Source organism: Aquarana catesbeiana, linkage group LG10 (genome assembly GCF_042186555.1).
Source record: "Aquarana catesbeiana isolate 2022-GZ linkage group LG10, ASM4218655v1, whole genome shotgun sequence".
Lineage (NCBI taxonomy): Eukaryota > Metazoa > Chordata > Amphibia > Anura > Ranidae > Aquarana > Aquarana catesbeiana.
Genome location: NC_133333.1, coordinates 9,625,997 through 9,642,851, shown reverse-complemented (window position 1 = coordinate 9,642,851; position 16,855 = coordinate 9,625,997). Strand labels below are relative to the sequence as shown.

The window sequence follows — 16,855 nt, the reverse complement described above, 5'->3', positions numbered from 1 at the left end:
CCATGTGTCCAATGTATGCAGGGCACATGGGCCCCAAGAGGGGGGGGGGGAGGGTAATGTGCATGGACTCATTACACACATGGATGGCCATCTTTATTTCTTAGCTGCAGCTGTTCTTGTCACTTGACTGGGAGCCGCTCAGCCTGGGCACCATGGCTGCCACTGTATCAGTAATTGATCAGTTCGATATTGTTTTCCATTATGACTTTTAAATAACTTGTCACTATTTATCAATGTAACATTTTAATAGAAGATTTTAATAGAACATTATATATTCTTTATTTTTATTTTTTTTTTGTCTTTTTAGACCAACTACTGAATTAAGAATCAAGATGAATGGAGATCTGAGAAAGGGGATATGTTTTATGGGGAAGAGCTAATAAAAAAAAAAACAAAAAAAAAAAACCCAGACTGAAATTACTAAATAATTTTTATTAACTAGCTCATCTCAAATAAAATGTCAAAAACCATCAATTGATATAAAACAAAACATAACTATATTCCCGTAATAAAAATAGTCAAGCATAAACATTTGATTTTGAGACATTTATAAAATGAAAAACGTGTTTTAAATTTGCTCTCAGTACATTAGAAATATCGATGATATCATTTTATAACAGGTTATGAAAGCCCTGTCTGGCAGGGTAGGAGATCTGATTTTTCTGGCCTTTAACCCCTTCAATACCGGGGCACTTTTACCCCCTTCCTGACCAGGCCAATTTTCAGCTCTCAGCACTCTCAGACTTTAAATGACAATTGTGCGGTCATGCAGCGCTGAATGAAATTTTTATCAATTATTTTCACACAAATAGAGCTTTCTTTTGGTGGTATTTATTTATTTTTTTAATTTAAATTTTAAATCATTTTATTTCAATTTTATTAAATTTCACGTTTTACAAAACATAAAATGCTTTGTTTAAAATTCTCGTGCATAAAAATCGAATTTTCCCCCATCCCCCCCCTCCCCTCACCTTCCCCATCCCACATTCCTTAAACATGTGTTATAATCTTCCTTCATTTATTCTCTCCGCCCCTCTTTTTTTCAAATTCCCATTATCTCAGAGTATTTCTTTGTATTCTAAGGCCTCATTCACATGGGAACCATCAGTTTAGCAACGTTATAAAAGGGAACAGTTTTTATCCCTTGGTTCATTCGTCTTCATCCGTCTTCCGTTCCGTTTACATCCAATTCACATCCGTTAATCTACCCGTTTACATCTGTTTTTGCATCCGTTTCGATACATTTATCGCAGTTTCTGTGGCTTTGATGACATTACCCAGAAAGCATTGCTCCTCCCATGCTGCATTGCAGTTTTCAGTAAGTGAATTGACCTTGCTGTGTCCTTCCTTTGTCCTTGTCCTTGTGTGTGCTATCTGCATTGTGCGATGGATTCCAACAATTTTTGGGACAGCGTGACATTGTTTGTCATATTTGCCTATATGTGGACAAAAGAGAGCAAGAAAAAGCAAATTGTGACTAGGTCCATAAAGACATAGATGAGCGAGTTTAGGGTGGAGGAACTTGACTGGCCTGCACAGAGTCCTGACCTCAGCCTGATAGAACACCTTTGGGATGAATTAGAGTTGAGACTGTGAGCCAGGCCTTCTTGTCCAACAGCAGTGCCTGACCTCACAAATGCGCTTCTGGAAGAATGGTCAAACATTCCCATAGACACCCTCCTAAACCTTGTGGACGGCCTTCCCAAAAGAGTTGAAGCTGTTATAGCTGCAAAGGGTGGGCCAACTCAATATTGAACCCTACGGACTAAGACTGGGAGGACATTAAAGTCTGTGTGCATGTAAAGGAAGGTGACCCAATACTTTTGACAATATAGTGTATATAAAACACCCTAAAGTGGGCACATGAGCCTAAAATTTGATGTAGGAATCAGAATTATAATATTAATAATATCAAGAAATAACAAGGAAAATACATTACTTAAACTATATATAATGACATCTGGGCTGTGTGTGATATAAATGGAATAACTGAACCAGACCAGTTGGTAAAGGGTTAATTAGAACAAGGTGATCAGTAGTTGGTTAGGACTGATATAAAAAAAATTAACAAGGTACCTGGGAGTACTGTCAGTACTTTCTTTACTGTCATAAGCATCAGAGAACTCCGCATAATGTTTATCCAAGGATGTCCATGTAGTAATTATTTCAGAGTTTGAGTTCTTCCTTAACTGAAGGCAATTTTGAAGGTGAAGCTTTAAGTTTGGATGATCGTGAGTAAAGTAGAACATAATAAGCAAAACCTCAAATGATCCCAACAGATGACCTCAATGAACATACATAGAATATCAAATACAATAACCACACAGAAAAGACAAGACCCTGTATTGGCTTGAACAAGTGGATGGGGCCAGAAAGACACCAATGACTGATCACAATATGGAAAAGAGATACAAAGTAATAATATAGCACAAAATTCAGACTATGGAAAAGAGATACAAAGCAATAATATAAACCAAAATGTAGACTATGGAAAAGAGATACAAAGTAATAATATAGCTAAAGTGTAGACTATGGGAAAGAGATACAAAGTAATAATATAGCACAAAATTCAGACTATGGAAAAGAGATACAAAGCAATAATATAAACCAAAATGTAGACTATGGGAAAGAGATACAAAGTAATAATATAACATAAAATGTAGACTATGAAAAAGAGATACAAAGTAATAATATAACACAAAATGTAGACCATGAAAAGAGATAAAAAGTAATAATATAACATAAAATGTAGACTATGAAAAAGAGATACAAAGTAATAGTATAATACAAAATGTAGACTATGGAAAAGAGATACAAAGTAATAATATAACAAAAATGTACACTATGAAAAAGAGATACAAAGTAATAATATAATACAAAATGTAGACTATTGAAAAGAGATACAAAGTAATAAAATACCACAAAATGTAGACTATGAAAAAGAGATACAAAGTAATATTATAACACAAAATGTAGGAAAAATTTGTTTAGTTTAGTTCAGTTTTGTTTTTGGTGCCGTTGATTCAGAATCATTTGTAATTTTGCAAAATGGGATTTTTCGTGTTCGGACTAATTCGTATTTTCGCAAGCGACATTTTTTGTGGAATCGGAATGATTCGTATTTCTGTAAGCCTTATTTTTAGTTGATTTAGAATTCGTACTTTCGGTAGAGTACATTGTTTTTCGTTGATTCTGGACACAACTCCTACTTTCGTAAGCTTTTTTTTTCCTGTTGATTCGTAATATTACGTGTCTCTCTCACAATGGCGCTGGCTAACGTGCTTCGAATGAATTGGTACATTCGTAACTTTTTTGTTTGTTGATTCGTAATTTTTACGAGTCTCTCTCAAAATGGCACTGCCTAACATGCTTCAAATGGATTTGTACTTTTCTAAATACATAGCGGTTATTCGTAATGATTCAAAATCTCGTATTTTACTTTAGTTTTTGACACGCAGCTATAGCCTCCACCCCTGTACGCCATTTTGAGTTGGGGGAGGAGCAGAGAGCAGAGCAGAGAGTGGTATTGTTGGATTTGTGGATTTTTTTGTGTGGTTTGGTACTTTTGGTGAAATTAGAATGTCTGGGAGTGAGAATGGACGTGTGAGTCTTGTGAGTGAGAATGTTGGTGTTGGTGATAAGGTTAAGAACTTCAATCGAGCTCAAAGTTATCTGCTGCTGTTTCTAATTAAAAAGTGTGAATATGCATGCACTCTAGAAGTAAACACTCTGCAACATGTTCAGCTCGGTTACTTCTACACTTCTGTTTTTTTCCAGGGTGGTGCTAATGTTTTATACACAAAGATACGTCATTGCTATGTATACATCTTATTGGCTGAAATACAAGAGAAATGCAGAAACTTGATGCTTGAAGTTTGGTTGAAGCTGGTTCTCTTTTCACTTCCGCATTCTTGCAATGCATGGGTAGTAGGGTGTAGACACCATCTTTTTGGTTCCAAAGCAGAGACAATCTGTATACTTTATAATAAGTAAGGAGTTGCATAGAAACATGTATACACATAAGAAAATAGGCATTTTAATGATTATCATTATGTACATTACATTCCTCCACAGTCCCCCCTAAAATGGCTATTTTCTTCTGTCCCTCATCTAAAGGTCCTACTCACCTGGCCCATTCTCCTCAGCAACTCTTTTGGGCTGTATATAGAGACAAGCAGCAACTAGTTAACTACCCCCTCGGAGCTGGAGAAGTGCAATCAGGCGCTATCTATCCCTATAACCCTATAGGATTGTGAAATTATGGACAGGGAGTGACTGTAGAGGAGTGAAGGGTTTGTCCTCTTCCATCATAACGGGGTCCTCCTGTAATGGTTAAGAAATGTAGGTGTGCTGTTGTCTACAGCTTTGCTCATTAACTTCATTATGAAAGGTAGAATACAGCATACAATCAGGGCTAAAAGAACCAGGATTATTAATACTGTTACCCCTATCTGGGCGAGCACCTTCTGCCACCCACTCATCCAGCTAAAATATTGATCCCATGGGTCTGTGATACCTGAGTTCTTCTTCAACTCCAATGACAGATCTTCTAATTTCCTTATAGCTATTACCATTTGGGCCAGTATTATCAGGAATGTAGGTGCAACAGGTTCCCCATTTTTTTTAATCATTTTACAGACACCTCCTTTCTTAGCTAACACCATGTCTAAGGCCAGTGGCGTCACTAGGGTTGGTGTCACCTGGTGCGGTAAAACATGGTGTCACCCCCCTCCTGTCTAGGCTGCCCAGCACCCTGCATGTAGCGCACAGTCATGGGGCGCACCCCAAACCGGCCCCTGTAAATTATAGTGTAGGGTGATATAGTGGCAGGTTAGGGTAGTACAGGGTGGTATAGTGGCAGGTTGGAGTGGTATAGTGGCAGGTTGGGGTGGTATAGGGCAGGTTAGGGTGGCACAGGGCAGGTTAGGGTAGTATAGAGTGGCATAGTGGCAGGTTGGGGTGGTATAGGGCAGGTTGTGGTGGTATATTGGAAGGTTAGGGTTGTATATTGGCAGATTGGGGTGGTACAGGGCAGGTTGGGGTGGTACAGGGAAGGTTGGAGTGGTATAGAGCAGGTTGGGGTGGTATATTGGCAGGTTGGGGTGGTATATTGGAAGGTTAGGGTGGTATATTGGCAGATTGGGGTGGTACAGGGCAGGTTGGAGTGGTATAGAGCAGGTTGGGGTGGTATATTGGGATGTTGGGGTGGTATATTGGAAGGTTAGGGTGGTATATTGGCAGATTGGGGTGGTATATTGGCAGATTGGGGTGGTACAGGGCAGGTTGGAGTGGTATAGGGCAGGTTGGGGTGGTACAGGGCAGGTTGGGGTGGCACATGGCAGGTTGGGGTGGTATAGGGCAGGTTGGGATGGCACAGGGCAGGTTGGAGCAGCACAGGGCAGGTTGGAGTGGCATAGGGCAGGTTGGGGTGGCACAAGGCAGGTTGGGGTGGTACAGGGCAGGTTGGAGTGGCATAGGGCAGGTTGGAGTGGCACAGGACAAGTTGGGGTGGCACAGGGCAGGTTGGAGTGGTATAGGGCAGGTTGAGGTGACACAGGGCAGGTTAGAGTAGCACAGGGCATGTTGGGGTGGCACAGGGCAGGTTGAGGTGGTACAGGGCAGGTTGGGGTGGTATAGGGCAGGTGTGGGTGGCACAGGGCAGGTTGGAGTGGTATAGAGCAGGTTGGGGTGGCACAGGGCAGGTTGGAGTGGTATAGGGCAGGTTGGGGTGGTACAGGGCAGGTTGAGGTGGTACAGGGCAGGTTGAAGTGGTATAGGGCAGGTTGGGGTGGCACAGGGCAGGTTGGAGTAGCATAGGGCATGTTGGGGTGGCACAGGGCAGGTTGGGGTGGTACAGGGTAGGTTGGGGTGGTACAGGGAAGGTTGGGGTGGTACAGGGAAGGTTGGGGTAACACAGGTCAGGTTGGGGTGGTATAGAGCAGGTTGGGATGGCACACGGCAGGTTGGGGTAGTATAGAGCAGGTTGGGGTGGTACAGGGCAGGTTAGGACTCTATGCAGTGAGAGTGTGCTGTGCAGTAACTTACAGCATGCCTCATGCCTGCAGATGAAGACTTGGGTGGGTCTGCTGTGTCCTGGCCTATATCTCCTTCAGCTGCGGGATCAGCCAGTGTGAAGGGGTCTGTGGGAGGAGTGGAGGAGGTGGTGTGGCCACACCCCCAGCTCTGCCCACCAACTTCGGCTGCCTCGGAGATATTGGAGACCCCCGAGTGACAGCTTAACCTGAAGGGGGAGTGTTAAAGGCAGCTTCCCCCTCACTGCTGGATGCCCTGCTCACACCTCTCCGAGGCAAGCTATAGTAGTGTTTAGCGGCGGCCCCTGTGTCACCCCTCTGGCGGGTGTCACTCGATGGGGCCGCACCCGCGCACCCCCATAGCAATGCCACTGAATATGTCTTATGGGGAAGAGCTGATAAACTATTGTAGACATGTGTGATTCGTTTCATACGAATCGAAAAGTCGTACGAATTTCCGAAAATTCGTACATTCGGAAGCATGCGAAATACGAATTGCTATGCTTACGAATTTTTTACGAAATACGAGATTTCGTTGACGAATTTCAGATCCAAATTCCGTTACAACGGAAACGTGACTGGGTGTTTTGTTGACCAATCAGAGGTTTTCTTCTGCTGCTGAGTGAGGGTTGGGAAAATGACCTTTTTTAATATGGGAGTGGGAGACTGGTACTGGTAGTCAATGGGAGATTCAGAATCGGACAAAATAAGAAGGTTCATTAACACCGTTTTATTATTGTCATAATAAAAATTACGATTATTCGTTATGAGGAAGTTAAAAACCCAGGAAGTCAGCACAGCACAGGGATGGGGGGAGCCCCTCATAATGAGCACAGCACAGGGATGGTGGGAGCCCCTCATAATGAGCACAGCACAGGGATGGGGGGAGTCCCTCATAATGAGCACAGCACAGGGATGGTGGGAGCCCCTCATAATGAGCACAGCACAGGGATGGTGGGAGCCCCTCATAATGAGCACAGCACAGGGATGGTGGGGGCCCCTCATAATGAGCACAGCACAGGGATGGTGGGAGCCCCTCATAATGAGCACAGCACAGGGATGGTGGGAGCCCCTCATAATGAGCACAGCACAGGGATGGTGGGAGCCCCTCATAATGAGCACAGCACAGGGATGGTGGGAGACCCTCATAATGAGCACAGCACAGGGATGGTGGGAGCCCCTCATAATGAGCACAGCAGGGGTACAGCCCCAGGAGGAAGTCAGCACAGCACAGGGATGGGGGGAGCCCCTCATAATGAGCACAGCACAGGGATGGTGGGAGCCCCTCATAATGAGCACGGCACAGGGATGGGGGGAGTCCCTCATAATGAGCACAGCACAGGGATGGTGGGAGCCCCCTCATAATGAGCACAGTACAGGGATGGTGGGAGCCCCTCATAATGAGCACAGCACAGGGATGGTGGGAGCCCCTCATAATGAGCACAGCACAGGGATGGTGGGAGCCCCTCATAATGAGCACAGCACAGGGATGGAGGGAGCCCCTCATAATGAGCACAGCACAGGGATGGTGGGAGCCCCTCATAATGAGCACAGCACAGGGATGGGGGGAGTCCCTCATAATGAGCACAGCACAGGGATGGTGGGAGCCCCCTCATAATGAGCACAGTACAGGGATGGTGGGGGCCCCTCATAATGAGCACAGCACAGGGATGGTGGGAGCCCCTCATAATGAGCACAGCACAGGGATGGTGGGAGCCCCTCATAATGAGCACAGCACAGGGATGGTGGGAGCCCCTCATAATGAGCACAGCACAGGGATGGTGGGAGTCCCTCATAATGAGCACAGCAGGGGTACAGCCCCAGGAGGAAGTCAGCACAGCACAGGAATGGTGGGAGCCCCTCATAATGAGCATAATGAGTGCGACGACTGCCATATTGAGAAAGGTATTATTTGCTTTTTAAATTCATCATAACGAACGTTCGTAATTGTTACAAAAAGTTAACGAACCTGACGAAAATTCGTATTTCGTACGAATCCAAATTGAATTTTGGACACGAATTACGAAATACGTATTAACGCTAATACGAAATGGAATGGAACGATACAAATTTATTGACGGCGCACATGTCTATAAACTAATTAAAAAAAAAAAAGAAAAACCCAGACTGAAATTACACAGAATGAAATAAAATCGAATTGAATAAAAAAAAATTGAATTGAAAAAAAAAACAGAACAGAATTGAAATAACACAGAACGGATAATCAGGATTCAATTAACTAACTGACAATGAAAATAATTTTTAGTAACTAGCTCATCTCAAATAAAATGTCAAAAACCATGAGCTGATATGAAACAAAATATAATTATATTCCCGGAATAAAAATAGTCAAGTATAAATATACATTTTGAGTCATTTATAAAATGAAAAAAGAGTTTTAAATTTGTTCTCAGTACATTACACTTAGAAACATCACTGGCATCTTTTTATAATAGGTTATGGAAGCCCTGTCTGGCAGGGTAGGAGATTCTGAATTTTTCTTTGCTGACCTTTAACCACTTCAATACCTGGCACTTTTACCCCCTTCCTGCCCAGACCAATTTTCAGCTTTCAGCGCTCTCGCACTTTCAATGACAATTGCGCGGTCATGCTACGCTTTACCCAAATCATTTTGTTTGCACAAATAGAGCTTTCTTTTGGTGGTATTTATTCACGACTCCTTTTTTTTATATCTTTTGCGATGTAAGCGAAAAAAGAGCTGAAATTTGGAAAAAAAACAATATTTTCTTCTTTCTATTTTAAAAGAAAACCAATAAAATCCAATTCGGTCATGAATTTCAGCCAAAACGTATTCTGCTACATGTCTTTGGTAAAAAAAAAATCCAGTTAAGTGTATAATAATTGGTTCGTGTGATCACAGACAGATGTACGCAGATTATCATGTACAGATGTGCGCAGGTGATCATGTACAGTTGTGCGCAGGTGATCATGTACAGATGTGCGCAGGTGATCATGTACAGATGTGTGCAGATGATCATATACAGATGTGTGCAGGTGATCATATACAGATGTGCGCAGGTGATCATGTACAGATGTGCGCAGGTGTTCATGTACAGGTGTGTGCAGATTATCATGTACAGATGTGCGCAGGTGATCATGTACGGATGTGCGCAGGTGATCATGTACAGATGTGCACAGGTGATCATGTACAGATGTGTGCAGATTATCATGTACAGATGTGCGCAGGTGATCATGTACAGATGTGCGCAGGTGATCATGTACAGATGTGCGCAGGTGATCACGGACATATGTGTGCAGATAATAATTGGGACATGTGATTTTACTGTTAAATCTGTGGGGGACAGGTGTTTTTACTATGTGGGAACATGTGTGTGGGGACATCTGTGTTTCACATTGTGTACATGTTTTACATGTGTGTTTTACATGTGTGTTTTACACTGGTGATCAGTGTGTAAAAAGCTGTAAAAAACAGCTCGTACTCACTGATCACCAGCCGGCTGCAGCGATCCGCTCTCCTCTCCTCACCGACAACTTCTGTGTGAGGAGAGCCGATCGCCTAGCAACCGGCTCTCTGTTTTACATCACATGAAGGCTGTGATTGGACACGGCCATCATGGGATCAGGAGGGCCAATCACAGAGCCCTCCTGCCACTCAGAGATGCGCCGTGTCCAGGTGACACAAGCGCATCGGGATTGCGCCGCTGCGTGGGCTGCGCCTGACCCGCCTCCTTCTGAGGGACGTTCCTGAAGTCCACTCAGAAGGAGAGAGCGCCCACCCGGCCGTACATATGCAGTGGTTCATCACCACTGGGTGTTTTATTTTTTTTTTTGATAAATAAATGCAAATGAAATTAAAATCTTGAAAACAAAATACAAAAATAAAAATGTTACAAATAAATAGTTCTTCATGAATTTAGGTCAAATTGTATGTTGCTATATTTCTTTGGTAAAAATAACCCAAATCAGTGTATATTATTTAGTCTGTGGGAAAGTTATAAAGTCCACAAACTATGGGATATACACTACAGTATAATACCAAAAGTATTGGGACGCCTGCCTTTACACACACATGTACTTTAATGACATCCCAGTCTTAGTCCGTAGGGTTCAATATTGAGTTGGCCCGCCCTTTGCAGCTATAGCAGCTTCAACTCTTCTGGGAAGGCCGTCCACAAGGTTTAGGAGGGTGTCTATGGGAATGTTTGACCATTCTTCCAGAAGAGCATTTGTGAGGTCAGGCACTGATGGTACAGAATGGTACAGGCCTTGTTCTATTGTTATAGGTCAGGTCTTCCTGATGTTTTCTTTGTTTTTTCTTTCTATAGAGCTATTTCTTTAATATCGGTCACGCCTTATTCCCCTGAGGAAGTCAATGCCTTGGCGAAAAATGTAGGGAAGACCTGACCTATAACAATACACAGCCCTGTACCATTCTGGCCAATGTTAATTTAAAATAGCTCCTTTATTTTTATTCCTATTGCATTAAAAGGGAAGGTCTAGTGCTAGAATTATTGCTCTCACTCTACCGATCGTGGCGATAACACCGCTTTCATATGCGGGCCGCGACTTACGTATGCGCTTGCTTCTGCACGCGAGCTCGGCGAGATGGGGCACTTAAATTTTTCTTTTCTTATTTATTTTCTTTTTCATTTTTACATTGCCTTTTTAAAAAAAAACGTTTGGGTCACTTTTATTCTTATAACAAGGAATGTAAACTTCCCTTGTAATAGAAAAAAAATCATGACCTCTTAAATGTGAGATCTGGGGGGTCAAAAAGACCTCAGATTTCATATTTACACTAAAATGCAATAAAGAAAAATTGAAATGTCATTTTTTTTTTTTAAAGTGGGTGGAAGTGACGTTCAATGTCGCTTCCGCCATCCAATGCTATGGAGCCAAGTGGGGGGGGCATCTTTCCCTCACTTGGCTCCAGGCTGTGGACGTGACAGGACCCAATTGTCTCTGCCGCCTCTGGTAAGCGGCAGAGACAGCCGGAGCGCGTAGGGGGGGTGGTGCCCTCTCCCGCCCCCATAAAAGTGATCTTGCAGCAAATCCGCCACTGAGACCACTTTTATCTGAAAGCGGACCGCCCGCTGAAGAAGAGGATACCAGGGTTATGGCAGCTATCTGCTGCCATAACAACAGTTTTCCTCTTCAAACATTCACCGTTTAATGATGGCGGCGGTCCGTAAGTGATTAATTCAAGAAAAAAATGGAGACAGAAACCTCAATGTGTGGCACCACATCCAATTATGCAAACAGAATCAGGAAGAATTGCATATATATATATTACATAGTTACATAGTAGGTGAGGTTGAAAAAAGACACAAGTCCATCAAGTCCAACCTATGTGTGGGATTATATGTTAACCACTTGCCGACCAGCCGCCGCAGTTGTACTGCGGCAGAATGGCGCGGCTGGGCGGAATGACGTTATGTAACGTCGCTTCACCCTGTGGCCACTAGGGGCGCACCCCGCTGTTCGCCCCCAGAGCCGATGCGAGTGCCCGGCAGTCACGATCACCGCCGGGCTCCCGCGATCGCCGCTGACACACCAAAAACCGGGATCTGTGTGTGTGTGTGTGTAAACACACAGTTTCCGGTTCTCTGAGGGGAGAAGTGACAGATCGTCTGTTCATACAGATTATGAACAGCGATCTGTCATCTCCCCTAGACAGTCCCCTCCCCCCTCAGTTAGAACACACACTAGGGAACACAATTAACCACTTGATCGCCCCCTAGTGTTAACCTCTTCCCTGCCAGTGACATTTTTACAGTAATCAATGCATTTTAATAGCACTGATCGCTGTATAAATGCCAATGGTCCCAAAAATGTGTCAAAAGTGTCTGATGTGTCCGCCATAATGTCGCAGTCGCGATAAAAATCGCAGATTACTAGTAAAAAAAAAAACGAATAATAAAAATGCCATAAAACGATCCCCTATTTTGTAGACACTATAACTTTTGTGCAAACCAATCAATATACGTTTATTACAAATTTTTTTACCAAAAATATGTAGCAGAATACGTATCAGCCTAAACTGAGGAAAAAAAATAGTTTTTTTTAATATATTTTTGGGGGATATTTATTATAGCAAAAAGTTAAAAAAATTGCGTTTTTTTTCGAAATTGTCGCTCTTTTTTTGTTTATAGCGCAAAAAATAAAAACCGCAGAGGTGATCAAATACCACCAAAAGAAAGCTCTATTTGTGGGAAAAAAAGGAAGTCAATTTTGTTTGGGTGCAACATCGCACGACCGCGCAATTGTCAGTTAAAGCGACGCAGTCCCGAATCGCATAAAATGCTCTGGTCAGGAAGGGGGTAAAATCTTCCGGGGCTGAAGTGGTTAATAAGATATTACCTTATTATATGATGGAAACACAGAACAAACATAATATATTTTTTGGACCCACACCATTTCTGCACATGCGAGGCCCTGCTCCATTGCCGCACGGGTCCGGAGACATACCCTCCCGCAACTTCTGCTGGGGCGATCCATGCGTGGCGGGCGCGGGGCCTTTTCCTCAGCAGCCATGTCTGGCTTATATAATAGGGATGATGAGGCGATCCAAACAGACATCTCATTCAACCTGTGGCAGGGGTGACCCTGAGAATGAGGACCGGCACCCGGGGGCATATAGGCTCTACCAGAGAGGATACTTGCTCTGGGTGGGGGGGGGGGGTTCTAATCTGGGAAGTAATACCCCCATTTTTTCACCACCATGGATTGTTTTCCTTTCTTTCCCCCCTGTACTTACAGGACAGCCCCTCTGAGTATTTCCATTCAGAATACTCAAATTAGACATGGCAGTAAAGAGGATGGGATGGAGCGCTAGCAGGAACCACTTTTCGGTAAATAAGTGGGTGGGTGAAAAATGTCAATGGTGATACTAATGGTTGTATCCAGTTCTTGTTAGGAGGGTTTTTGAATCCGTTTTCCTTTGAGGTCCAGACCTGTATTAAAGGTTCTGGCAGAGGATGAAGTGGCAGCCAGCTCAGGAGAGCAGAAGCGACTCTGGGGGTAACAAAACTAATTGCACATGTCTAATTTGAGAAAAAGGAGAAAAAGAGCAGCGCCGTTCTAAGCGTAGTAAATTGGTAAAAAAACAGCTTTAATTTTCTTTAAAATGCACTCACATTCTGACAGTGGTGGTCAGACACTGGATTGGGGCTAGGTTCTCTTCAGCTGTGCTGGGTGGTCCTTCGGTTCCAAGGTGGGCAGCAGTGATTTTTCCGCCCCCGGCCGCTCCAGCGGCGTCCGTAACTCCGAGGCTGAGGGATGTCATGGCAGGCACATCAGCAGGGCACGTCAGACGCTGGAGAACGATGGGCGTGGCTAAAGCGCTCGTGTTCGGAGCATGCGTGCTCCTTCGTTAAGCATAGGATCCGGTGTTCTGCCGAGAAAGTTCCGCTCGGCGTATAAGTTCCCCCCCCTCTACTGCGCCTGCGCAGTAGGTATCGGCGGAAATAGCCGAAGCACAACAGCTGAAAATCAGCTGTACACGGCGCCTGGAAGAGGGCCCCTCGCGGGCTCGCTTCGCTCGCCACGCTTCGGGCACGGCCTCGCTGCGCTCGCCACTTTTAGATTCCCCCTCTAGGTCCACTTGGATGGTGGGGAAGGAACCTGGACCCAGAGCGCAGGCGCCGTGTACAGCTGATTGAAGCATTTGAGCTTCGGCTATCTCCGGCGGCTGAGAGTAGTATGTACTGCGTAGGCGCTGCGCCTGCGCAGTACAGGGGGGAACTTATCCGCCGAGGGAACATTCTCGGCAAGACACCGGCCGTCAACAGCAATGTTTTTATGGAGAGAGAGGGGAGTGCGCGGGGGGGCGGCGCTAGTGGACTGCAGGTTCCAGCAGACCAGCGCTGATTGTAAACATGCAGAAGAATGCTTTTGTGGGGCAAGGATCGACTCTCTAAAGTTTATATATTTCTCTGTATGTACATCGGATGAATAGGAATTAAAATACAGTGGGAAAAAAAAAGATAGGACTAAAATTGGAATAAGCAATAAATGGTCATAAATGGACTATAATGAACATTAATCGGCTAAAGAGGAATATGCGCTAAGTGATAGATGAATTAGAATATGCGTGGATATAGAGATAGGAGTATGAGTAAGAGAATCCGCGCTTTGGACAGTATAAGAGCTGCTGCCTCTCCCTAATTAGTTCCCCGAGGGGTCCAATTTAGTTAGCATGATAGATGCTTTGGGAAAAGAAATGGCGCTGCCCTGTTTCACATTAATTAATCAATCGTGAATATGAAAACCATATACTACAGACTGTGTTCTGTGTGGTATTTACATATGAGAAACTAAAGACAACTATGTACTTCAGTGTGATCAAAAGAGAAAACAAAAAGTTTAGGTGAGAAACCTTTAAGGTTGAACAATCTAATAGACTAGTGAATAAAAGTGCCGTGTGTGTTCAAGATTTTATAAATACATGTGTAAAGTTGAGAATAAATTTGTAGAAATATTTTAAATCTAATAAACCCCAGAGTTCAAAAGTTTTGTGACAGTATAGCGCCCCCTAAAGAACCATTTTTATTTTAAGTGAAAACCACATATATTAAATATTAAATAGCAATGTGGAAACACATATATTAAACATTAAATAGCAGTGTTAAAACGGGTATATAGCTCCCTGAGAGATTAATTAATATGTCAGTAATTGCAATAGATTACAAGTCCCATAAATTCAGACATAAGATTTTTCAGCTTTGTGTATAATCAGCAGATATTGGTAGGGCTCTTAAACCGTGATAATCCAATAAAGATAAAAATAAGAAAAAGTAAAAAGAGAGAGTTTTTTAGCCAGGTGGTATAATAAGCAAAGTTCAATAAAAGTGCAATTTTTTAAAACCAGGAACATTAAGCAGTGACTTCTGTGTTCATTGCAAGCGGTGACTTGAAGTGCTCGCCCCCCCCGTGCTCCCCCACTCACCAGAAACAATCACCCCCACAGGGGTACCGAGCGATAGAGTGGGTGCCTTAGGGTGGGTATTTTTGATCCTCTCCTGCTGTTGTTCCTTTGTTCTGTGTGATCCCTCCAAGGGATTTCAAACCTCAGCTGTGCGTTCCAAAACCAGGCTCCTCCACTGCTTCCCACCGTGTGTTTGTTTAACTCTCCATAAACCAAGAGAAAGAAAACAGGGGGCTTCCTTCGTGAAGTATGTCCAGTTTAATGGTGCACAAATTAATACAAGAATCCGCAAATGTAGGTAATAAAATAGTAGCAAATATAATGCAGGCACCGCTATAAGCAAGGATGGGACCAGGAACAAGTTGCGAGCGCGCGTCCCACCTTGCGTTCCAGCCTGCGCTTCCGGGTATGACGTGTGAGCGTGAGCATAACCTTTGTTTTCTCTTTTGATCACACTGAAGTACATAGTTGTCTTTAGTTTCTCATATGTAAATACCACACAGAACACAGTCTGTAGTATATGGTTTTCATATTCACGATTGATTAATTAATGTGAAACAGAGCAGCGCCATTTCTTTTCCCAAAGCATCTATCATAGAGATAGGAGTACATTAAAAATAATGGTAATAATAAATAAAAATAAAATAAAAAAATAAAAATAAAGGTCTGCTGAAACTTGCAGTCCGCTAGCGCCGCCCCCGCCCAATCCTCAACCACAATGTACTCCACATCTATTGGTTGTACTTCAGCATCAAAGCTCACTAGGGTTACACGTTTTTGTTTGGAAGTGCCCACATTTTTCCCTCTCAAAAGACTTTCACCAGGCTGCTTTGGCTTTTGCTTCCTTTTTTCTCCTGTAGAATTAAAAAAAAGGGAAAACTCAATAGTAAAAAAAGTTAGGGCACATGAAATTAGAGTAGAAAGGCGCATGGCACAGAAAGAAAGCTGCAAACCCCTTGCAGACTAGAGAAAATAATATTTGGCATGGACCTTGGTTGGAGGCCAAGGTGACGAGAGGGCTTCTCCTTGTGGCTCTGGTCTGAGTACCCCTGAGTGTGGAGACAGGGGTACAGAGCACAAAGTAGTACGGGTCCCAGTAATTAGGTAGCAGTAGTCTCCGGACTGTAGTCAGCAGCAGTGGAGGCACACCAGAAGAGGACCAAGAATGGCAGGAAGGCACCCGAGAACCTGGGAACTGGCGTCACTGAGAGATAAAAACAGGTCGGATATAAAGCAGCATAGGATGTGTCCTGAAGCTCTGGCCAAGAGGTACATTTGTGCAAGGGCCAATGGGGAGCCGTTGTGGACATGACGAGATGGCGCTTGAGAATCACCAAGCCCTAAGAGAGCTGCTAGTCCTTTACCCGATCCATCCAGCCCACGTCACCTGATCCATCCAGCCCATGTCACCCGATCTGTCCAGCCCACATCTGACGTTACAGCCAGGAGAAAGCATAGTAGAGATGCATTTTAAGGAGTACTTCTTCATCAGTCTACCTAATGGTCTACCCACAGCCTGGTAAATACTCCTAATCCAACGCTATTACACAACACCTGCAGCTTAACACAAATAATAATTAAGAATACGGTGGCCAAACACATGTCTCGTGCTTTGTCGTGATTTGGTATCACAGGCAAAATTGTGGTCTTAGGTTGCTTGTTTAAACAAAATATTTTTTTACTATATACTAAACTTTTGTTTGGCTCGCCACAAAAGTCCCAATTTCTCATGTGGTCCTTTGGAAAAAATAATTGCTTACCCCTGGCATAGTATCATCTCACACTGTGTTTGTAAGCTGGTGTTGGCACAGCATAACGTGTTCTTGGATACATAGTGGAAGTATAATTCTATACTCGAGGTTCACATCGTCAGCAAACAGCACAAAGTCATTCGCTTCTTTCTCATCATTCTATG

General features: G+C 43.6%; 1 long non-coding RNA gene across 1 annotated transcript; it reads right to left on the bottom strand.

The window, feature by feature from the left end:
- Positions 1 to 1,000: 1,000 nt before the first annotated feature.
- Positions 1,001 to 16,436, bottom strand: LOC141109782 (uncharacterized). Its single transcript, XR_012236187.1, has 3 exons — positions 14,962 to 16,436; positions 2,077 to 2,189; positions 1,001 to 1,436 (listed from the first exon to the last, which is right to left on the bottom strand). It is a non-coding gene; the product is annotated as an uncharacterized lncRNA (long non-coding RNA).
- Positions 16,437 to 16,855: the final 419 nt, after the last annotated feature.